The sequence below is a fragment of the Trachypithecus francoisi genome, unplaced genomic scaffold, assembly GCF_009764315.1.
Source record: "Trachypithecus francoisi isolate TF-2019V2 unplaced genomic scaffold, Tfra_2.0 Lachesis_group4, whole genome shotgun sequence".
NCBI lineage: Eukaryota > Metazoa > Chordata > Mammalia > Primates > Cercopithecidae > Trachypithecus > Trachypithecus francoisi.
Window position 1 is genome coordinate 11,527,501 of NW_022681469.1, and position 25,750 is coordinate 11,553,250.

General features: G+C 41.3%; 1 protein-coding gene and 1 pseudogene across 1 annotated transcript in view; both read right to left on the minus strand.

Annotated features, from left to right (window-relative positions):
• The window catches only part of CNTNAP2 (contactin associated protein 2), a 2,313,133-nt gene that overhangs the window by 897,349 nt on the left and 1,390,034 nt on the right, over positions 1 to 25,750 (minus strand). The gene's annotated exons all lie outside the window — the stretch shown is intronic.
• LOC117073934 lies at positions 21,183 to 21,274 on the minus strand (annotated as a pseudogene).

The following is a 25,750-nucleotide window of genomic DNA, read 5'->3' on the forward strand; positions in this document are numbered from 1 at the left end:
AACATCTGAATCAGTACAAACCTTTATAACATGGATTTCTGGACCCTTGTTAAATGAAGGCATATAGTAAAAGATGTATGTGTTTCTTTGAAAATGGTTAAAGATATTCATTTTAATTTTTAATTGAATGAAAAGTCCACATGATCTAGATAATCACCCTATAATTAAGTCATGCTTGTATTGTGTTAGCATTGGAGATTTCTTTAGTAAGGAGCTACAACTTTTTTTTTAAGGTTCTTTAAGAAAAAATGACAGAGATGGCCTTTGTAAGTAAGTAAGGCCCCATTATAACATATTCAATTTGATAGTAGCCAATACCACACTTACATTGAGAACAGGTACTTTGCTTTACCTAAATATTACATGTCACATTAAATTAATGTTGATCATTTGGAATAAATTAATTTTGTCATTCAGTTTGAATTTAATTTTTAAGTTTGTTTTATGATTATATAAGAGTTCTAAGTATACAGATTTATTCATAGCTTTATGATTATGAATGCTTAATAGAATAATCAAAATAGTTTAATTTGCCACTGTGTATTTATAGTTTTAAAAAGGTACTTATTTGGAAAACATTAGGAGAGAGTGTGAAAGTCTCAAACTACCTATTAGAAAGGTTATAACTGTGTTACTCACCTTGTGTTTAAGGCTAGACTGAAAGACCAGCATGGTTCTTTCCACGTTTGGGAATCTGTAATGTAAAGTACTAAACTGTATTGTGAAAGATTAGACAAAGGATATATCACTGTGGTCTGGGTGTTGAATGGAATAGAGCAGGCAGGGAACTGGTTGAATCGTAATAAAAGGGTCGGATTTAGAAAGATAGGGAAGAGAAGACAGAGGAGTGTCCATTCTTAGATGTGTGGATAGAGAACTGGGATTTTTATGTGACTTTAGAAGAGTTGGCGTGGTGAGAAGGGAGGCTTTATGGCCAGGCATAGGTTAAACATGTTATTTGAAGCTATGTTCAAGGCTTGGGAGGTAGCATCAGGCAGTATGAGCAGTTGCGGGTCGTGAAAAAGAAAGTGATTGCATCAAGCAGCTATTGAAAAACGTGAGTCTAATGGCAGAGAGGGAGGTGCATTAGGAAGTCAGAGAACTCTGTGTGTTAGCATTGCTCTCGCCACCTTGAAATGCACTGAGGCCTCTCCAGGACTCCTCTCCCTCCCACTGAAGTAGATGTCCAAAGATTTCAGACACATATACTGCGCACAGATACTTCCCCTCATTCGCAAAAACTCAAGTGGCACTAGAATTTTGGAAACAGCAGTCCCAGTGGGCACAAGGCAGCTGGGGTCTGGGGCCTGACTCCTCTCTGTCCCTTTGGTGTCCCCCAAAACTGTTGGAAGGGAGTGAGCACGAGGACCAGGAAGTCCTTGTTTGTTTTTCTTCATAAAATTGATCACAGCCGGAAATGCTATTTACTTGTCTTTTTGTTTCTTTCCACCTAAAAAGTAAGTTTCAAGAGGGCAGGGGCTTTATCTGTACCTACTCACTGGTGCATTTGCAGCACCCTACTGTACATGGTAGATGCTCAATAAATAGTTGTTGAATGAGTAAATGAATGAAAATATACATGAATTTATACAGATGAAGAGTAATTGGAGAGAAGTTTCAAAGGAGGAATTGATTTTAAAATGCTGGGAAAAGAAACATGACATTTTAGACTCATCTGGTAAATGTAGTGGATGCAATAAAAGTTGTCTTGGGTAGCTTAGTTCTGGCCACAGTGGGTCATGTAAGTGCTCAGAGTTTCAGAGGTTTGTTTCTTCCCCTACTGGGATGAGTATGTGTGGATTTCTCTCTTCTTCCTGTCTGGTTCTAACCTCCTTGTGGGGAAATGCTATATGATCAAGGATACCAGGACTGCCTCTTGACATATTAAAAGGGAACATAAAGGAATTTAGTAAATCCCTATTTCTTGGCAATGCCTGTCTTTAAGTCTGTTCCAGTACATTGCTGCAGACTGGGAAGGCCTATTTTTGCTGACAGAGGGTGAATATAAAACTGTTCTTACTACTGTATTTGCATTCTTACTGTGACCTTCGCAGTCCTCACCTCCTCCCTATCTTCTCTACTCACCGATGGAAGCTTGGCCTGAAAGGGGAGAAAGTCCTACACAGAGACACCAAGGAGCCAGGCAAATGGAGATACTTCCAAAACATTTATCTCCATTACACATTCATAAGATTGGAACTGTGGAGGAGGAAAAAGCCCTTTATTCATCCAAAAGCAAGAGCCCAGAAGAACCTGAATGATCATTTAATGGCAGTCATCTTAGATTGTAGGAAGTTTTCATTCCCCAACTAGAAGTATTTTTCCACTGTAATATTTAATTTCCACCTTTTAACTGGTTGATTTTGACACAGCTGGTGGCCACCGTTTTCAAGACAGTCTCGCTCTTTCTCACTCAGGCTAGAGTGCAGTGGCCTGATCTCTACTTACTGCAACATCCACCTCCCGGGTTCAAGCCATTCTCCTGCCTCGGCCTCCTGAGTAGCTAGGATTACAGGGGCCTGCCACCACGCCCAGATAATTTTGTATTTTCAGTAGGGACAGGTTTCACCATGTTGTCCAGGCTGGTCTGCAACTCCTGACCTCAGGTGATCCGCCCGCCTCCGCCTCTCAAAGTGCTGGGATTATAGGCATGAACCATTGCGCCCAGCCTCGGCCACCTATTGTTATCAGGTCTTTGTCAAGCTGTAGTCCAATATTTAATGACCCCTGGATTATGCCACACGTTGGGGTAGGGTGTGGGTAGGCGGGAAAGGGGCACCAAAATGACAGGGAAGTGTCAGGCCCTGGACCCCAGTTTCCTTACTCCCGTTGGGACTTCTGCCTCCAAACTGCTAGTGCCACTTGAATTTCTGCAAGTGAGGGCAAATACTTGTCCATAGTGTATATATCTGAAGTCTTTGGACATCTACTTCAGTGTAAGGGCGAGAAGCCAGGGAGAGGCCCTTGATACATTTCAAGGTGTGGATAGAAGTGCTAAACTCTCATCATGATCCTGCTTCCTCTTGATTGTGAGAGTCAAATGAAATTATCACTTGTTTTTACTGCCCTTTGAAATTTTGATTCCTAGTTCTTTCTCCACCTGAAGGCCACTTTAAATTTTAAAAGTCCTATCTTTGAAATAAAGATTTATTTTTTATGAAATTCATGGGTTTTGCATACCTGCAAAAGACTCAAGTTTTAGTAATTTTCTTGGGAACTGTCCAAGGTGTCAGTCACTTTATGAAGCCGTCAATCTGAAAGTCCCCTTGGCATTCAGAATCGTATGATTGCCCTATTTTGTTCCGTGGAAGGGTACTACTGGCTCATTCTTCTGTATCCTAAGGAGGCATGGGCAGAAGAAATTGAGCTCTATCTTGTTAAGAAATGTAATTCGAAGTGGCACTGGGACCATATGAACTGATTTAAATAAACATTTTCATTAATATTCAGTCTTAAAGGCCCATATCAAGGTTTCTCAACCTCAGCACTGCTGACGCTTTAGGCTGGAAAATTCTTTGTCAGGGTCTCTTCAGTGTTTTGTAGGATGTTCACCAATGTCACTGAACTCTACCATTAGATACCGTAGCAACCCCCACTCAATGGGACAATCACAAATGTCTCTAGGCATTGCCAAATGTCACCTGGGGTTAAAATCACGCCAGGTTGAAAACCACTGGCTTACACAATGCCCCAAATCAGGTTGAGCCTCCATGTTGATGGAGAATTGTGTAATTCTAAAAGCCAGAAAGTTAAAGGCAATACTAATCTCTGTAAACCACGCAATAGCTTGCTAACTGAATAGCAGTATTTTTTTTTTTTTTTTTTTTTTTTAAGACGGAGTCTTGCTCTGCCGCCCGGGCTGGAGTGCAGTGGCCGGATCTCAGCTCACTGCAAGCTCCGCCTCCCGGGTTCACGCCATTCTCCTGCCTCAGCCTCCCGAGTAGCTGGGACTACAGGCGCCCACCACCACGCCCGGCTAGTTTTTTGTATTTTTTTTAGTAGAGACGGGGTTTCACCGTATTAGCCAGGATGGTCTCGATCTCCTGACCTCGTGATCCGCCCGTCTCGGCCTCCCAAAGTGCTGGGATTACAGGCTTGAGCCACCGCGCCCGGCCTGAATAGCAGTATTATTAAGCTCTCTCAGTCTCTGATTCTTTATCTGTAAAGGATGATAAGAATGAAATGGTTTAATACTAGTTCTAATGACTTCGCTTATTAATAGTTCACACTTATTACATGCTTAATGTGTCTTCAGTTTTAACTGTTGCTAGTACCACTGAAGCCAGTATATAATTGTGAGTATAGTTAAAACTATTCTTACCAATGCCTTGTTGGTCTGGTATCACTGAGGCAAGGAAGTAAAAAGTAAGGTGTTTTTTCTTTCTTGAAATGGGGCCTCACTATCTTGACAGGGTGGTCTCCTGGGCTCAAGTGATCCTCTTGCCTCAGCCTCCTGAGTAACTGGGATTACACATATGAGCCATTGTGCCTGGCTCCAAATAAATACTTTTTTAAAAAAATAAAGCTTATTTTTTTAAGAATGAAGCTTAAAAATGTTACCTACATGTTGACCCATCAGCTGACTTTAAAAGATTCAATTTTATAAATATAGGTATTTAACTTTTCTTTTATTTCTGTATCACTAAAGAGTATACACAATGAGTACCTGTCCCTTGAGCTGATTTTTCCTACTCATATTCACTAAGTTTATGGAAATCTGTTCTGGGAAGAGTTCACCCAAAGGTTTCATATTTATGAGCTTTAGAAAAGGTAGACACTTATGTAAACATAATCAGGTCATCAAAAAATTCACAACCTTCTGCAATATTTGATTGTTAATACAAATTTTGTCCTAGGCATGAATAAACATCATCTTTGAATTTACAGTAAGAATAAAGTCTTTTATGATAACTTTTAGTTCTTTTTTTCTAAGATCAAAATAAAACAAAGCAACATCCCCAAACACAAACTGAATTCCAGCTATAGCTTTGTCATTGTCATCTATGTGTTCTCTCACATATCATCTGAACTCTTTTAGTCTACATTTACTTATCAGTAAAACAGAGGTGATAGCTTTTTATTTCCCAGAGTTCTTACGAGAAATAAGAGGCAGTATATGAGTAAATACTTCAGGAATCATATTTTTTAATACAAAAGTAAGATATTTAAATGGTTTGGCTGTGTCCCTACCCAAATCTCAACTTGAGTTGTATCTCCCAGAATTCCCAAATGTTTTGGGAGGGACCCAGGGGGAGGTAATTGAATCATGGGCGCCGTTTTTTTCCATGCTATTCTTGTGATAGTGGATAAGTCTCACGAGATCTGATGGGTTTATCAGGGATTTCCGCTTTTAGTTCTTCCTCATTTTCTCTTGCTGCTGCCATGCAAGAAGTGTCTTTCACCTTCCACCATGATTCTGAGGACTCCTCAGCCATGTGAAACTGTAAGTCCAATTAAACCTCCTTTTTCTTCCCAGTCTCGGGTAGGTCTTTATCAGCAGCATGAAAACAGACTAATATAGTAAATTGGTAACAGTAGAGTGGGGCATTGCTGAAAAGATACCCAAAAATGTGGAAGTGACTTTGGAACTGGGTAACAGGCAGAAGCTGGAACAGTTTGGAGGGCTCAGAAGATGACCGGAAAATGTGGGAAAGTTTGGGATCTCCTAGAGACTTGTTGAATGGCTTTGTCTAAAATGCCGATAGCAGTATGAACAATGAAATCCAGGCTGAGGTGGTCTCAGATGGAGATGAGGAAATTGTTGGGAACTGGATCGAAAGTAACTGTTGTTATGTTTAGCAAAGAGACTGGTGGCATTTTGCCCCTGCCCTAGAGTTTGTGGAACTTTGAACTTGAGAGAGCTGATTTACAGTATCTAACGGAATAAATTTCTAAGCACCAAAACATTTAAGAGGTGACTTAGGTACTGTTAAGTGCATTCAGTTATAGAAAGGAAGCAGAGTATAAAGGTTTGGAAAATTTGCAGCCTGACTATGCGATGGAAAAGAAAAACACGGCCGGGCATGGTGGCTCACACCTGTAATCCCAGCACTTTGGGAGGCCAAGACAGGGGAATCACAAGGTCAGGAGATCGAGACCATCCTGGCTAACACGGTGAAACCCATCTCTACTAAAAATACAAAAAATTAGCCAGGCATGGTGGCGGGCGCCTGTAATTCCAGCTACTCGGCAGGCTGAGGCAGCAGAAGGGCATGAACCCGGGAGGTGGAGCTTGCAGTGAGCCGAGATCATGCCACTGCACTCCAGCCTGGGCGACAGAGTGAGACGCTGTCTCAAAAAAATAAAAGAAAAGAAAAAAAAAAGAAAAACCCATTTTTTGGGGGGAAATTCAAGCCAGCTGCAGCAATTTGCATAAGTAGCAAGAAGCCTAATGTTAACCCTCAAACCATGGGGAAAATGTCTCCAGATCATGTCAAAGACCTTCACAGCAGCCCCTCCCATCATAGGCCTGAAGCCCCAGGAGGAAAAAGTGATTCCATGGGCTGGGCCCAGGTTCCCTGTGCTGCGTGCAGCCTAGGGACGTGTTGCCCTGTGTACCAGCCTCTCCAGCCATGGCTGAAAGGAGCTAATGTACAGCTTGGGCTGTGGTTTCAGAAGATGTAACCCCCAAGCCCTGGCAGATTCCATGTGGTGTTGAGCCTGCAGGTGCACAGAAGTCCAGAATTAAGGTTTGGGAACCTCTGCCTAGATTTCAGAGGATGTATGGAAACGCCTGGATGCTCAGGCAGAAATTTGCTGCAGGGATGGGGACCTCATGGAGGTCAGTATGGAAGGGAAATGTGGGGTCAGAGCCCCCACACAGAGTACCAACTGGGGCACTGCCTAGTGGAGCTGTAAGAAGAGGGCCACCATCCTCCAGATCCCAAAATGGTAGATCCACCAACAGTTTGCACCTTGAACTTGGAAAAGCCACAGACACTCAACTCCAGCTCCTGAAAGCATCTGGGAAGGAGGCTGTATCCTGTAAAGCCACAGGGGAGGAGTTGCCCAAGACCATGGGAACCCACCTCTTGCATCAGTGTGACCTGGATGTCAAATCTGGAGTCAAAGGAGATCATTTTGGAGCTTCAAAATTTGACTGCCCCACTGGATTTCAGACTTGCATGGTCCCCGTAACTCCTTTGTTTTGGCCAGTGTCTCCCATTTGGAACAGCTGTATTTGCCCAATACCTGTAATCCCATTGTATCTAGAAAGTAACTACCTTGCTTTTGATTTTGCAGGTTCATAGGTGGAAAGGACTTGCCTTGTCTCAGATGAGACTTTGCACTGTGGACTTGAGAGTTAATGGTGAAATGAGTTAAGACTTTGGGGGACTGTTGGGGAAGGCATGATTGGTTTTGAAATGTGAGGACATGAAGTTTGTAGGAGTCAGCGGCAGAACGATATGGTTTGACTGTGTCCCCACCCAAATCGCAACTTGAATCGTATCTCCCAGAATGCCTGTGTGTTGTAGGAGGGACTCAGGGGGAGGTAACTGAATCAAGGGGGCCAGTCTTTCCTGTGCTATTTTTGTGATAGTCAGTAAGTCTCATGAGATCTGATGGGTTTATGAGGGATTTCCGCTTTTGCATCTTCCTCCTTTTTTCTTGCCTTGTAAGAAGTACCTTTCAGCTGGGGGCAGTGGTTCACACCTGTAATCCCAGCACTTTGGGAAGCTGAAGCAGGCAGATCACAAGGTCAGAAGTTCGAGACCAGCCTGGCCAACATAGTGAAAGCCTGTCTCTACTAAAATTACAAAACTTAGCCAACACGGTGGCACATGCCTACAGTCCCAGCTACTGGGGAGGCTGAGGCAGGAGAATTGCTTGAACCCAGGAGGCAGAGGTTGTGGTGAGCCGAGATCGTGCCACTGCACTCCAGCCTGGGCAACAGAGCAAGACTCCATATCAAAAAACAAAAACAACAAAAAAAAGAAGAAGTATCTTTTGCCTTCTACCATGATTCTGAGGCCTCCTCACACATGTGGAACTGTAAGTCCAATTAAACCTCTTTTTCTTCACAGTCTCAGGTATGTCTTTATCAGCAGTGTGAAAACAGACTAATACAGATGTTATTTTTGTCATTGCCACTACTGTCACCACCATTCCCACGATTATTGATAAAACACTGAATATTCAAAATAACATTCTGGACCTTTCTTGAATAAATAAACACTAATAGCCAGAGAGAGAGATAGCTAAACTTTTATTAGATTGGGACCTTATCACACCTGGTGTAGTCCTGTGATTTCCCAGCAATATGAATAAATTTTTCATGTTTAAAAACATAATGGAACATTATGGAAATAGAAAAAATCTTTTTATCCAGCTCTGTTGATAGCAATAAATGTATATCCCCTTTGAAATCTCTAATGATAAAATTGCCTATGCATTAAATGTTTATTTTCTGAAAACCTGTAGTCCTAACACATGAAAAATATACAAATATACTTTGCTTTTATTTTATTAAACCTCAACGCCCTTGATTCCCTGGCCTCTGCTTTGAAAGAAGTTGGTAACATCACCATAATAGTTTGACTTCAATAAAAACAACAACATAAACATAAAAAAAAAAAAATCCAAAAACACAGCACCGTTCCTTTGCTCTGGAAATAGGCTGTGAAATAATTCTCTGAAAAAGCCGCAATGTTATGTTGTAGCCTCATGATCTAGTGTCAGGTGTTTCTACAGAGAATGTGGCACAGTGCCTATAATATAGTAATATGAATAAATGAATGAATAATAGAAGGAAGGAGAAAAGGAAGATTGGTTTCTGTCTTTTTATGGTGGAGATCACTTTCCTTTTTTTTGTTTGTTTTTTTTTTGAGACAGAGTCTCGCTTTGCCACCCAGGCTGGAGTGCACTGGCCGGATCTCAGCTCACTGCAAGCTCCGCCTCCCGGGTTTATGCCATTCTCCTGCCTCAGCCTCCCGAGTAGCTGGGACTACAGGCGCCCGCCTCGTCGCCCGGCTGGTTTTTTTTTTGTATTTTTAAGTAGAGACGGGGTTTCACCGTATTAGCCAGGATGGTCTCGATCTCCTGACCTCATGATCCGCCCGTCTCGGCCTCCCAAAGTGCTGGGATTACAGGCTTGAGCCACCACGCCCGGCCGGAGATCACTTTCAAAAGCCGAAGTGAATCACCAAAACAGATATAAATATTAGTTAAATATATTTGCTAATCTTTATTTGCACTGGGAAAGAGAAAGCTGACTTTCTCACTGAGACCCATGGTATAAAAACAATCCAGATTCTCCAGTATCATTTTTCATGATATGGTGCTGTTAAACTCAGAATCTACAAGCTCTCAAGAGTACAATGTAGATAGATGGTGCTGATATACTCACATATTTTCTGTGCTGTTTGATTCTAAAATGGACATGTATCTTTTCCATTTTATGATTAGCATAACTTTTTTACACATTGTTCCACTTGCCATTATTAAAGATGGTTTCATCCCCATGGCCTGGTTCTTTTCCTCTGTTTATCTAAAGGTTGCCCAGTGGCTACTGTATTGCATACGTTCTGAGCTCATCTACTGTATGCCACTTTAAAAAATCACGAAAGATACTACTGACTTCCTGCTTACCTCTGCATTTGGCTATTTGATAGAATACCGACCTGCTCTGATTGGTATTATAATGGATTTACATGTAGAATCAACTCCTGGGCTCTCCTCCGATGCCTGTGCTTGTGGGCATTACATATCCTACTTCCACTGTTCCCTCTCACGTGTGGGCCAACCTGGGTCCCTTGGCCAGGAATATAAAATTGTTACCAGAAGAGAGAGACCATTTGCCCCATAATTAAACCATGAAAGAACTATGAAGGAACATGAAAGATGTACAAGAAAAACAAAAAAGCTAGTCTGTATGTGAGCACACATGTGTGAATGCATGTGTGTACATGTATGCGTGTACATGTGTGTCTGTGTGTGTGTTGCGTGTAAAGGAGAGAGTGAAAGCTAGCACACTTTCTAGCTTTCACTAGGAGGCCAAATGAGAGACAGAATGAGTAAGATTCTGTTCATGCTCTGCATCCTTTCTGAGACCTTCTCTGGCCTCCTGTGCCATGAGACACACCTGCATCCTTAGAAAACCAACCAAGGTGGCCTTAGCACAGAGAATGTTACACTTACGGGCAGCCCAAACTACCCTAACCCATGCAGTCTGCCTTATGCCATGATCTCTGTGAATGAGGAAATATAACTTCATGTATTTTTCTCCCCTAAATATTCTTCTGGGTTCAGCTACAATTGAGTTTGACTATTTTGAGTAAAATAACAGCTTCCCCCCTCAGACATTTATGTCTCTCCGTGGACTTTGTTGGGCTCAAAGGGAGCCTGCATGGCCACACACAGTTGCAACCAGGAAGTGTGTGAAAGTCAATATCCTTAGAGCCCACCCTAAACCAACACAGGACAGGAGTCAGTGACTAATGTCCCAGCATCCCCACATACCAAAAGGTTTCTCAGAGACTCTCCAGTGGGTTTCAGCTCAATTGATAGCAGCAGTTGCTCCCTATCAATGCACTCTTTTTTTTTTTCTGGCTTTCTTCCCTCTCCTGTCTTATGATCTCCACTCCTTCACTTGGATTTGCCAGGATAACCTCCCAAATAATCCTCCTCCCAGTCTCAGGCCAGCCTGGGTCTTAATCTCAGAATCTGCCTTGAGAAGAATCAAAACTATGACAGACGCCAAACTTCCTTTTGTAAAAAGGGCTTCCTAAGGGAATGAGATAGTTACACGGCTCACATCTGCCCTCCCTAGCGTGCCTGCCTGCTCCCACCTGTTCCAAAGAGCAAGAGGATTCAAGCCATTATAATTTAAATTCGGCTATGTAATGTGGCTCCAAATGCTACTTGGTAAAAACTAACTGTATTATTTTGACAAGAGTTTTAGAATACATTTTAAAAATTCAAAGAGCATTTGCATTATTTACAGGGACTTTCATACAGTATGTATACATTTTCGTGAGGAATGCTATCTTTTAGAAAATGAGGTACGACGTGGCGCATACCGAGAAGACTTAAGATGCATTTCCGTTTTTGCAGCTTTTCACTTTTTAGGACCTTGGGTATGCTCTCTAAGATTTCTAAACCTTGGTTTCTAATTTACAAAATGTGAAAAGAAATACCTGTCTTGACCGGGCGCGGTGGCTCACATCTGTAATCCCAGCACTTTGGGAGGCCGAGGTGGGCGGATCACGAGGTCAGGAGATCGAGACCATCCTGGCTAACACAATGAAACCCCGTCTGTACTAAAAATACAAAAAAGTCAGCCGGGTGTGGTGGTGGGTGCCTGTAGTCCCAGCTACTTGGGAGGCTGAGGCAGGAGAATGGAGTGAACCCAGGAGGCGGAGCTTGCAGTGAGCCGAGATAGCGCCATTGCCCTCCAGCCCAGGCGACAGAGCAACACTCAGTGTTAGAAAGAAAAAAAAAAAGTAAAGAAAAGAAAGAAATACCTGTCTTGCATAATTCATGGAAATCAAAAGTGTACCTGTTCTATTGGTTAATGTTAACTTGTTCTAATAGTTAATGGTGCCTTAATGATATAAAAACTTAATCCATGGCTTATATTCTAAGGAAATAAATGCGAGTACAAATCAAGCCATAGTCCCCAAACCCCAAATTATTTAGAAATGTATTTCTTCTTTCTCTTAATACTTGACATACCGGTGGAAGAGGACTAGTCATGAGCACATGATTCCTCCATCTTTACCAGCTAGCCTAGGCCTGAACTCAAAGAGGTTTTCATTTTCACTTAAAAAGTCTAATTGATTTGGTTTACACATACTGAAATATACTTTAGAATCTATTGACCTATATGCTCCAGGTTCTAGCTCTTACTTATGGTTGAGGCAAAAAATGAACATTAGCCTTTAAAATCAGGACCTTGTTAAAAAATCATTCCTCTAAGCAATGAGCACTGAACCATTATTAGGGTGTTCAAGTTGATTGTATATTTTTTTCTTAAATATGCTACTTGTCACTGATTTAATCCTCATGAGTAAAACTTTACCTCAAGCTTGATATCTGTATTCCAGACAGGCTGATTATAGCGTATTTTCCATAGACTAGGAGAATATTACTGCTAGAAGGGATCCCAGAAACTGCTTCATTTTCTTCTGTCTCTTCAGTCCACAAGTAAAAAGAGAAAGCCCAAACAAATGAATTATTTGTTCCAAAGTCACAGTGCAAATCAGATTTTTTTAAAATGCCAAAGATTCAAGCATCCCTGCAATGTTTTTCCACAACAATCTTTTCTTTTCTTTTCTTTTTGATATGGAGTCTCACTGTGTCTCCCAGGCTGGAGCATACTGGGGGTGATCTCGGCTCACTTCAACCTCCACCTCCCATGTTCAAGCATTTCTCCTGCCTCAGCCTCTCGAGTAGCTGGGATTACAGGCACACACCACCATACCTGGCTAATTTTTGTATTTTAGTACAGAGGAGGTTTCACCATGTTGGACAGCCTGGTCTCAAACTCCTGACCTCAAATGATCTGCCTGCCTCAACCTCCCAAAGTGCTGGGATTACAGGTGTGAGCCACTGCGCCGGGACTAACAATATTTTCTAGAACAACTGGACTACTGGCTCCTTGAATCCTGTAACCCATGCTCCCCAAGAAAAAGTTTCTGTTGGAAAATAAATTTAGGAAACAAGGAACATATCAGAATATTAAAGAGTCGTAATATTAATACAGTTAGTAAATATGTTTACTGAAGTAACTTGATCCTAGAGAATTTCTTTTCTCCCTGTGTATGACTTCTTAACATAATCTTCCCTTCTTATGTTAAGACGTGCAGCCCCATTAAATTGAAATCTTCCAGAATAATGTTCAAGGACTTGGGTTTCAGATATCCAATATTTTATCAATAGTTTCTGCCTACCCATCCAACTATATCTGCTGCCCATTCTTTATATGCTCTGGACACGCCCAACCATTTTTAGTTCCCACAAGTATCTGGTATCTCACTTCTTTCACATGTGACACTTGATCCACTTAGAATATGATTTAAGGGCTTTGAGTGTTGGTTTGCATTGCTCTCCTTATTTTTGTCTCTATTTCTGTCTCTCCTTGTCTTTGCCCACTTATAATATGATTTAAGTGCTTTGAGAGTTGGTTTGCATTTCTCTCCTTATATTTGCCTCTGTCTCTCCTTGTCTTTGTTATACAGACACACATGTCATTTGCCATTTAGAATTCCTAAGACAGCATATGCTCTGTGTTTCTTTGACATCAAAAATATTATTATAACAAAGATATGTTCCTGATTCTCAACTTAAAGATGTATGACAATGTTATGTCAAAACAAATATGTTAGGCAAAAATTAAGAATAAGGCTAGATTGTCTCTTGAGATATTTTGTCTCCTGTTTGTGACTCTCATGCCTGCCAGAAATGCCAGCCCCCGACTTTCCCTGCTGTCAGAATTTCACCAACAGCTGATTTCACCATCCTTTCTTTGCCTGCTAACAAGATATAACAAGCAGTTGCTTCACTTTCTAGGTTTTACCCATGCGTAAGTGCTTGGAGTCATTTTTAATTGTGGAAATTATTCAGTAGAAACTGAACCAGTAGAAATTATCGTATGACCCAGGTTTCTACTGGTCCTGGTGTCATTGTGACCACCAGAGCGGTGGTTTCTCTCCTTTCCTTTGTTTTCACTCCATTCTCTGGTCCCTCTCCTGGGGACTCCCGGTGGAGGATGAACGTAGAATTGGAACTCCTATGTTGCACTAACTTAAAAGAAAATGTCAGGGCTGCTTTGAGGTCCACTGAGACCCTCAACCAGAGTTTTCAATTTACCTTCTGCACACAGAATGCGTGTTGCACTGGGTGTGTCGACCTGAACCTTAGTTATACATCCCTCCAGAGTCCCTAAATGAGAAGAGAGTCATGCTCCTGTAAGTTCTTGTCACAGTGCAAAATCCAGCTGATGAGTTGTGCCTCTTTGGCTTATAAACCTTTGCCTCCCACAATAGAAATTATATTTTAGTCTTCTATGAATTTTGGGAACCTAGCACGGTGCCAGGGCATAAAGAGCCATGCTATTTTTTCTTTTTTTTTAGATGGAGTTTCACTCTTGTTGCCCAGACTGGAGCGCAATGGCATGATCTCGGCTCACCGCAACCTCTGCCTCCTGGGTTCAAGTGATTCTCCTGCCTTAGCCTCCTGGGTAGCTGCGATTACAGGCATGCACCACCATGCCCAGCTAGCCATGCTATTTTTCTAACTGAACCAAGCAGTGGGGATTTACAGTAATAGCAAAGGGATATTTTAAAGAAAAACCAAAGCACTATTTGCAAACATCTAGGCTGTAGACAAGGAGTGGAGCAAAGCTACTATGTGTGCAGTTGTGTGAGAGTCTGACCCGAAGTTGTATCAGTGAAAAATAAGAGATCTATTTTATACATTCCTAAGTCATCCGTGGAACTGCAGCTGAGGTAAGCAATGTCAACGGACTCACACAATGTTTCATTAAATATCAAGTTCCCAAACTGAGGAAAATGTTTGACCTTAGTACTTAAATATTGCAGAGGAGTATTAGGGGCAATGAAAGAGATTAATCACTGTATTTGTTTTCTGGAGGTAACCTGAATGGAAGTCTGTTATGTTCAATTATAATTTATACCTCCACATGAGACATTTGTACAAAGCACATGGTCTGTGCTGTGAGCTAGGCATGGGACTTGAGTAAGACAGGAACCAGGTTGTTGAGGAATAAGAGCCTGAAGAGAGAGACACACAAGGAGACGGGTGCTCACAAGGCACCTGTGCAGTTCAGAATGCCCTGATACAGGGGGCCAAGCTGCTGCAGAAGCAGAGAGAAGGAGGCTCAGCTATGTGGAGGGAATTTCCTGGAAGAGGAAATTCTTCAGCTGTCTCCAGGAACAGACAGAACTTATCCAGACAAGGTAGGAAAGAAGGATGTGTAGGGAAGCTTCTACGGTGACCCCAAAGGATCCCCAACTCCTGGTATTCATGCCTTTGAGACTCGCTGGACCTAGTGACTTGCTCCCGAAGAATACAATATGGTGAAGTGATGAAATGTCATTTCCGTGATTAGGCTATTACAAGACTGGCTTCTGTTTCGTGCATTCATTCTCTCTCTCGCTCTCTCCTCTCTCTGTCTCAGAACTCTCCCTCTTGGTGAACCGGGATGCCATGCGGTCAGCCCCATGATGAGGCTACATGGGAAAGAACAGATGTGCCCAGTCAATGACTAGCAAAGAGCTGAGACCTGCCAGCAGCATTTGAATGATTTTGGAAGTGGATCTTTACCCTCTTGGGCCTTATGATCAGTGCAGCCCTCACTGACATCAACACCTTGATTGCATCTTGATTGTGAGAGACCCAGGCCACAGGCACTCAGCTAAGCTATGCCTGAAATCTTGACCCACAGACACTGTGAAATAATGAGTTTCTTGCTTTAGGCTACCACAATCTGGAGTAATTTGTTACTGTGTAACACATAACTAGTATGAAAATGAATTCATTTGATTGTGTTGGTTTACAAGTTTGTTATTCATTTAGAAATACGTTTCAAATACATTGTATTCCCAGGCATATGAATAAGGCAGAGTAACATTTTTTTTTTTCTGTCTTCAATAAACTACTATTTTGTAGTAGGTCTTTTTTGCTGGGCCAGAAAATTCTGAAGTTTGAATATGGGTAAATCATCAGCTATCCATGTTTTTCAACAGATTTAAAAAGGCATTCTTTCAAACTTTTCTCCCCCAGAATGTGAAGGTGGCAAATTTGTAAAACTGAGAATATGGAAATAAATGTTTTCTGCTCCTTATCCCACCAAGCCATTTGTTTCTACCATTTTACTTTTTAATTCTAATATGCTCCCTTGAATTTTTTTTTAATTTATAGTCTCTGCTACAACTTTTGGTAATAATTCTAAATATTGCACATGAAAATAATATTGTGAATAAAAAAAGGAAAGTGCAAATTTTAGTTTTTTTTTCTAAAATACTATTGGTACATACTTTAATTCATTCATTTTCTGTTCCCCAGTCATTTACTGAAAATACTGGTGGAAGATTTCGATAATAGTTATTAGGAATACCTAGATATTCCTTTAAACATAAATTACAATCAGAAATAAAAAAACCAGTAAGTGTATGCTACGGTCAGAATATTTGTGTCTCCTCCAAGTTCATATGTTGAAATCCTAATCCCCTAAGCTGGTGGTAAGAGGTGGGGAACTGTGGGAGGTGATTAGGCCATGAGGGTGGAGCCCTCACAGGTAGAATTAGTGCCCTCATAAAAGAGGCTTCAGAGAGACCCCTTGTGCCCCTTCTGCTACATGGGCACACTTGTGAGAGTGCCATCTATGAACCAGAAAGCAGGGGACCCTCATCAGAATCTGCCAGCACCTTGATCTTGGACTTTCCCAGCTTCTAGAACTGTCAGAAATAAAGTTCTGTTATTTATAAGCCATGCAGTTTACGGCATTTGGTTACAGTAGCTGGAACAGGCTAACAGATGGTATTTAGTAGCTGAACCACTCTCTGAGTTCTGCATGAGGGATATAATCTACAAACCTGGGAGCACAAAGGGAAAAAATTATTTTTTATAGATAAACGTATTCAAGAAAGCCTCATAAAAGTGCCTGGTCTCACGTTTCCACACAGAGAAACTTTAGCCAAGGTGACTTTGGGCCTCTCTCTATATTCCTCTCACTCCCACCCTGATCCCTACCTTCACAATCACTGATCCTGGCAAGTGAAGAGAGGCAGAAAAGGACTCATCTATTTTGTGAATTTAGAAGAAGAAACAAAACCTGATCAGAGGAGCAACATTTATGTTCTCCATTTCAGGCTGCCCAGGAGCAATATTCTCGCATCTTCCACATGGGAAACTTGTTGGGGCAGGCTATTTCTTTGCCAGGGGAGACTTCCATGGAATGGGAGTTCAGTTTTTGCATGGACAGTCATATTAGCAGTATGCTTAGACTGTGGGTAGATCTAAGCAAAGCTTTCAAAGAAGCTTTTATTGTAATAAAGCAGACATTTTGATAGCCAGCTTTTTTCTACGAGGCATCTTATTTCTAAACTGATCTAAACCTTGCATAAGAAGAAAGGGTCGTGCTTCTTTTGTTCCCAACAAAGTTACAGCGAAACTAGGATCAATAGAGGAAGGAGGATGGCATGAACAAATACACTGAAGCAGGCAAATTAATGGAATTTATCCTAGGGATTCCAGGAATGGGAAACAGTCCATTTGGTGGGAATGCAGTGTTAACATACGAGAGAAACGGAAAATTAGCCAGGAAAGGTGGATTGGGTGGATCCTGAATACCAAGATAGGCATTTCCGACTTAATCTGGAAGGTGGGGCAGAGGCCTTAGAGGTGTCTGATCCAAAGCATTGCTCACATTCATGTGGTCAAGGAATGTTAACTTTACTGTCACTACTTACCAACCCTCATGCTAGTCATTAGCAACAGAAGAGCTATCCCTTCGCAGGGAGATATCCAGAAATCTGTGAAGAGTCAAACCCTAGGGGTAAATGAAGTGACTGATTGACAGAGGACAGGGTTGACAGAAGCTGAGCACGGGCCTTCTGAGACTATCAGAAGAAGAAAACACCCTGAAAATAACACGTTAGTAGGAGAAGAAATGGAGAGCTCAGTGAATTGGAATTTTCTGGAAAATAAAACACAAAGTCTTATAGAAAGGTTCTAACTTTTCTATAAGGACACTCATTAGTGTCAAATGCTCTTGATAAACAGTAGGCCTCTGTCACCTTCTCTTAGGAATGGATGGGAATACAGGCACCAAATGCAGACCTTTACATTTCGCTCTTGTGTTCCTCCTCCGTGGAAGTTAAATATGAGTACCTGTGTCTTAGAAACTTAGAGGAAGCCATCTTTGCATGCCATTTACCAAATGGACAGAGCATGAAGCGAGTACCATGAGAGACACTGACCTCAGCGATAACACAGCCAGTTGTTTGAGCTTCCTTTGAAGCATAATATTTACAGAGCAATAGTAGTAAATAAAATCATCCTTCTGAGAAAAATTATGTGAAGTAGGAACCACTTCTTGCTCTACTTGACTTGATATTGCACAGGAAGCTATAAGAAATGTAACTTATTCCTGTAGATTCTCTATTTTTAATTTGCAATTAAGTTCCCTTCAGTATTTTTGATCTGAAATACTATGGAAATACATTAACATTCTAAATACATTTTCAGCCCCGATATTGGCTGCCAAGTATTCATGTTCATAAGAATATTAACTCAGTTTTCACACTCTGACTTCTCATACTTCTAATATTTTGCCCAAAATGCAAGGACCAGATTATTTGGAAAGACTTTTTCTAAAAGATTATTTTTGGAAAGAAGCCTTCCAAAGCTTTCAATGGCTCTTTGAAAGTTTACATATCAAAGAAAGGCTCCCTCCAACAGGAAAAATGTTAACCTACTGGTCCTACTAAAGACTTTATGATTCTTGAGTGGTCATAATGCTTTCTAATTTCTGCTTCTATCACATAGTGAAAAAATATTTGATTTTATGAATTAATTTTTTTTGTTTGTTTTGAGATGGAGTCCCACTCTGTTGCCCAAGTTGGAGTGTAGTGGTACCTTCATGGCTCACTACAACCTCGTCTCCTGGGTTCCAGCAATTCTCCTGCCTCAGTCTCCCCAGTATCTGGGATTACAGGCACACCACCATGTCCAGCTAATTTTTGTAGTTTTGTTGAGATGGGGTTGCACCATGTTGGCCAGGCTGATCTCCAACTCCTGACCTCAAGCAATCTGCCCACCTTGGCCTCCCAAAGTGCTGGGATTACAGGCATGAGCCACTGCACCTGGCCAAGTTTATTCCTTTGAAAACTAATCACAGAATGCAATTTTAGGTTTGAGGTAGGCAGAATAATGGCTTCCCAAGATGTTACTGCCCTATCCCTGAAACCTGTAGATAAGTTACTTTACATGACAAAAGGGATTTTGTAGATGTGATTAGGTTAAGGATTTTGAGGTGGGAGATTATTTTAGATTGTCTAGATGGGCTCAATAGAAACACAAGGATCTTAACAAGTGAAAGAGAAGGCAGGGTAGTCAGTACCAGAGCCACGCGATGTGAGAAACATTACGTCAGCCATTGCTGGCTTTGAAGACGGCGGACAGAGCCCCAAGCCCAGGAATGCGGAAGGCCTCCAGAAGCTGAAAAAGAATGGACCAGATTCTCTCAGAGCCTCCCGGGGGAATGCAGTCCTGTTGATTTTAACCTAATGAGACCCATTTCAGACTTGTGAACCCCCAAACTGTAAGAAAATATATTTGTGTTGTTTTCAGCTACATTTGTGATAATTTGTTAGAGCAGCCCTAGGAAACTGAGACTTTTTTTTTTTTTTTTTTTTTTTTGAGACAGAGTCTCTGTCTCCCAGGCTGGAGAGCAGTGGCGCTATCTCGGCTCACTGCAAGCTCCGCCTCCCGGGTTCAAGCGATTCTCCTGCCTCAGCCTCCCGAGTAGCTGGGACTACAGGCGCCCGCCACCGTGCCCGGCTAATTTTGTATTTTCAGTAGAGACGGGGTTTCATTATGTTGGCCAGGCTGGTCTAGAACTCCTGAGCTCAGGTGATCCGCCCACTTTGCCCTCCCAAAGTGCTGGGCGTGAGCCACCGTGCCCGGCCATAATTTTTCATAAGGTCTGTTTTCAGGGTGGTTGACAGTGAGGGGTGTGATAACAAAATCAAAGCACAGAATCCAAGGTTAGAAACAAACCCGGCTACATTCTTTCAGTGCTGATTATTTCAGTGTTTTTGAAATCTATAAACATACTTGCGAGAGCACATGATCTAACTCTGTCCACCTGAAGAGCTAAAGAATATTTCTGATCTAGAAAAACACTGGCCTTTGACAGACGTATGTTTTCCTAGCATTTGTACCTACATGTGCTAGATCGCAAAACATGATGCTGGAACAGGCCCCCAAAGTCCAGACCTTGACTAAGGTAAGAGGTCAGCATCTTGCCTGTCTCCCTCATCTGCTTCTTCATCCTAATGGTCTACTACCTTCTCTCACTTATTTTTCTCTCCCCAATCTCTCACATTCTCCTTTTTTTCCTATGTAATTTTTTCTCTTTTCTGTAATTCATCATCATGTGAAACTGAAGTTACTCTTTTAGTTCCATTTATCTAGAAAGCTTAATTGTTTCTATGTTCGATGTATGTTCGTTTCTTCTCCAATGATGATACACTGCAGGTATAAGATAGATATTTTTGCAAAATCTTTCAGTTGTTCCCCCGCATTTTGGGAGGCTGAGACGAGTGGATCACGAGGTCAGGAGATCGAGACCATTCTGGCTAACACGGTGAAACCCCGTCTCTACTAAAAATACACACACACAAAAAGTAGCCGGGCTTGGTGGCAGGTGCCTGTAGTCCCAGCCACTCGGGAGGCTGAGGCACTAGAATGGTGTGAACCTGGGAGGCGGAGCTTGCAGTGAGCCAAGATCACGCCACTGCACTCCAGCCTGGGAGACACAGCGAGACTCTGTCTCCTTAAAAAAAAAAAAAAAAAAAAAAAAAAAATCTTTCAATTGTTCATGCTTAATTTTAACAGTAGCTACCAAGAATGAAATTCACCTTTAAGGAATTGATAACTATATGCTCTTAACTCTATGCTACATGATAACTATATTCTCTTAAACAAAACAAGACAGGGTGAGATGGGAGGATCACTTGAGCCCAGGAGGCAGAGGTTACAGTGAGCCATGATCACGCCACTGCATTCCAGCCTGGGCAATAGATTGAGTTTCTGTCTCAAAAGAAAAGGAAACGAGACCGGGCGCAGTGGCTCAAGCCTGTAATCCCAGCACTTTGGGAGGCCTAGACGGGCGGATCACGAGGTCAGGAGATCGAGACCATCCTGGCTAACACGGTGAAACCCCGTCTCTACTAAAAATACAAAAAACTAGGCAGGTGCCTGTAGTCCCAGCTACTCTGGAGGCTGAGGCAGCGTAAACCCAGGAGGCGGAGCTTGCAGTGAGCTGAGATCCGGCCACTGCACTCCAGCCCGGGCGACAGAGTGAGTCTCTGTCTCAAAAAAAAAAAAAAAAGAAAACGAAAAGAAAAACAACTGTGCTTATTTCTAGATGGTGACACAATGGATGATTCTTTTTTTTTTTTCTTCATAAAAATATTTTCAATTTTTTTTAATCTTCAGTGATGCTTCTTATCTTTAGGTGCTCTACACGTTCAGAGAAACCTCTCTAGTAATAAACTATAGAAATGATCCCTGAAAGTATAGTCACTAAAATGGCTGGGTAAAAACTGTCTGTTAATTCCATTCCCTGTTACTTGACATTTTTTAAAAGTCCTTTTTAAGGACTTGATATCTTCATTTTCTGGGACATGGATTAAATATTTGAACAAAAACAACTACCAATGCCAAATAATGCTGACGGAGTATCCCTTACTTTGTGCTGCAGTCTTATTTACATGTGTGCAAATGAATCTCAGGTCCTGTTTATTGTTTCTCTCGTTTATCATAGCTTTCTTTAGTTGACTTACACTTATTTTGCTACTCCAGTGCTATATACTTATTGTGCATTTTCAGAAATAGCTTTTCTGAAATCAGTGAATGGATCTTCTACGTCCCAATTGAACTTTCTCTCCCACAGCTGCTCAATTTGCTGTTTGTAATGAAGTTGATGTTTGGATGTTTCTTTTTTTTTTTGAGATGGAGTCTCGCTCTGCCGCCCAGGCTGGAGTGCTGTGGCCGGATCTCAGCTCACTCACTGCTGCAAGCTCCACCTCCCGGGTTTAGGCCATTCTCCTGCCTCAGCCTCCCGAGTAGCTGGGACTACAGGCGCTCGCCACCTCACCCGGCTAATTTTTTGTATTTTTTTTAGTAGAGACGGGGTTTCACCATGTTAGCTAGGATGGTCTCGAACTCCTGACCTCGTGATCCGCCCGTCTCGGCCTCCCAAAGTGCTGGGATTACAGGCTTGAGCCACCGCGCCCGGCCGGATGTTTCTTTCCAAGCATCCTTTTCGCGCATTGTGAAAAATTCAACAAGGAAGTTCTCCCTGCCTGCTGTGTTGAAGATTTAAGAGTAGGAGTATTTGTACTTGCCGTATAAGACCCTAACCCTAACAGTCAGAGCTGCCTCTGAAGCATTAAGAAAAACTCTTTGTGAATAGCATCAGATCCCATTTCACAATATTCCCCTTGAATATCTCAGCAAGACTGATTCCAAATCTTAATCAAATTCATTACATCTTGGTGGGGTGTGGTGGCTCATGCCTGTAATCTAGCACCTTGGGAGGTCATGGCGGGAAGATGACTTGAGGTCAGGAGTTGGAGACTAGCCTGCCCAACATGGTGAAATCTGGTCTCTACTAAAAATACAAAAAAAAAAAAAAAAAAATTAGCTGGGTGTGGTGGCGGGTGCCTGCAATCCCAGCTACTCAGGAGGCTGAGGCAGGGGAATCGCTTGAATCTGGGAGGCAGAGGTCACAGTGAACCGAGATCGCACCACTGCACGCCATCCTGGGCACAGAACGAGATTATATCACACACACACACAAAAATGCGCGCGCACACACACACATACAAAAAAAAAAAAAAAGGAAAAGAAATTCATTACATTTTGTGGTTTTCTGAACAAGAGATGCTTGTGGGCTGTATCTAGCTATATGATTGACACAGGGAACTAGAAAGAAGAAACACCTGAAATTAAAAGCGCAGCGTTTATAAATTATAAATGAATTTTTTGTGCATTGTTCTTCATATTCTATTATGATGTTAAGAACTAGAGCTAATCCTGGTAATGCGCTCTCTCTCTCTCTCTCTCTCTCTCTCTCTCTCTCGCTCTGTCTCATACACATACATAAGTAAGCTAATGGGAAAAACTATTGCACATACATCATCAGAATGAGGTTATGTACTTCAGCAGTATTGCTTTATCCCAAGTAGATTTAGGTAAGCTGGATTTGCAAATCAACTTTAAATGTGTTTTGCTTCTCTGACACTTGTAAGTGGAATTTTAATATTGGCCCCTAATAATGTTTTGCAATTAACCAGTATTTTAACACGGAAGTAAGCAATAAACTAATGCTTTAACACTTTTTTAATTGAAAAGATTAAGAGAAGCTAATTAATTTGTAAACTGTACATAGTGAATCATTGAGCCTATGATTAATTTTGTCTGTTTTTTTGTTCTACACATGAGTAGTTGTAAAAAAAAGCAAGTACAAATATATAATTAGCACTAGACAATTTTTATCAGTTCCTGGAAATATTTGTCCGTGCATTTTTTTCCAATCACATTATAAGAGTTTTACTAAGTTTTCTCCTAAAATTTTAAATGATTTTTAATCTTTTGTTAATTCATCTAGATTTTAAGTCTCTTATCTCTGCTATAGTAGCAGCAATAGAGTCAGACTTAAATTTTCCAGTAAGAAATGGTGTGGGGCTATTCATTTTAAGATCCATACTTAAATTTTACTTTGGTTTTTACCTTTCATTTCAGTATCAGTATATCATACCATAACTATCTTGATGTAAGCACTCAATATTTTCCAACTGAAAAATCTACAGAATCAGGCTTTTGTAGGTCTAATTTCAGCCTGTTCTCTTCAGACTAGTTTTGTTGCTGTTCCCAGCACAAATAAATGAATGTAGTTAATCCAAAAAATATTTATTATGTACCTACTAATGTTCTGGACAATTTTTTAGATGCTGGGGAGACAATTATAAACATAAAAGACAGGTGAGAGTCCTGAGCTCATGTAATTAACATTCTAATTGCAGGAGACAGGTGATATAGCAGACAAGTAAGTAAAAGATGTAGTGTATTGGAATATAATGGGTTGGGTGCAGTGGCTTATGCCTGGAATCCCAGCACTTAGGGAGGCCGAGATGGGCAGATCACAAAGTCAAGAGATCGAGACCATCCTGGACAACATGTAAAACCCCATCTCCACTAAAAATACAAAAATTAGCTGGGCATGGTGGTGCATGCCTGTAGTCCCAGCTACTTGGGAGGCCGAGGCAGGAGGATCGCATGAACCCAGGAGGCAGAGGTTGCAGTGAGCTGAGATCGCACCACTGCACTCCAGCCTGGGCAACAGAGCGAGACTCATCTCAAAAAAAAAAAAAAAAAAAAAGAACACAATGAACGATGAAGAAAAATAAAGCAGACAAGGGAGATAAGGAAAACAGAAGTGAGGTTACCATTTTAAATATGGTTTTTAAGGTGAGTCTTGAAGAGAAGATGACATCTGAGAGATGACTGGATGCAGTTGATGGATCATCCTATACAGTAGGTCATGCTCTGAGAATCTAATCCTTGCCTGATGTGTTCATGGGACAGCAACACATTTCAGTATGACTAAAATGTGCAAGCAACTGAGTGAGCAAACAAGGGGAAGGGCAGCAGAAGCCAAGATCATCGAGGTATAGTTCAGGACCTTAGAGGCTGTTGTCTCTGACATGAGGTTGGACATGGCCAGGATGCATGTTTTAACAGAGTCACACTGGCTGCTGTGATGAGAGTGACTATGGCCTGGGTGAAAGTAGGTTGAGCAGGCAGGAAGCTACTGCAAAAATAGACAAAGGACAATGGTGTTTGAACCAGAATGGCGGTGATAGAGTCATTGAGAACAGAACTAGTTGATGGGGTAGACGTGGGGTGTGAGTGTAGAGAGGCAGCCAGGATGGGTTTTGGCCTCAGCAATGGGTAGGATGGCCCATTCTCTTCTCTATACTCAGTGTGGATAAATTTTTACTGAATTTTCTGATCTTCTCATTTCCAGCAGGCAAACACCCCCCGCCTTTTTTTTTAGTTCAAATCTCACTTTCTAGCAATCTTAACCTAATTAACCTCATGCTATTCTAAACAGTCCATTAAACTGCATTCCCTTGGGCATGTGCCTAGGTTTATTCTGTGACTTTGTCCTGATTAGAATAATTTTCAGGCTTTTATGTTAAAAAGCTTGAAAACAAGATATAAATATATAATAGACTTTTAAAGCAGATGGTAATATTTAGATTTTAAAAATTGAAACCTATTTAAAATGCATATATGTTTAAATATGTAAAATATATATTGACTTTATATACTTATAAACAGAAAATAAGTATTAAAATAGATGTAAAAATCTATCTACATCTATTGATACATAATATCTATATCTATATCTATATATATATTATACCTTCATCTATCCAAAAAACTGCAATCTAATTAAAGAGTCCAATAAATACATATGGTTGTTCTGTATTGGTCTTAGTGCCTAATACATTATGACTGTGATTATGGGGATATAGTAGCAAAGCCTACTGTCATTGTATTGTTTTCTAATTTTTTCATGTAACACAAGGATAACTTTTAATAACATGTGGTATTTTGCTTACAGAGGGGTGAAATTTGCTTGAGTAGATTTATGGTGTTTTCAGTCCCAGCAGAGATCTGGGTGTCAAAGTGGTCTCTACTTCTGGTGAAAGTACCATGTGGTGGTGGTTGGCCTTCAGGTGAGGGGAAGGAAGAGGGTTGTGATTTCAGGTGTGACCTCCAAAACAGAAAAAATCCAGGTCTGATCCTGGTCTTGTCTGATACTTTCTTATCTCTGGTGAAAATGCAAATCCTCCTGGGAGCAGATTAAAACATGTGTCTCTGGTCTCCGTTTAAATGGAAATACACTTGTACATGAGAGGTAGAGAAAGAGCAGGAAGGTGCAGGGAACCTGAGGGCAGGCCACGTCTCTAAAGTGAGGAAGGCAGGC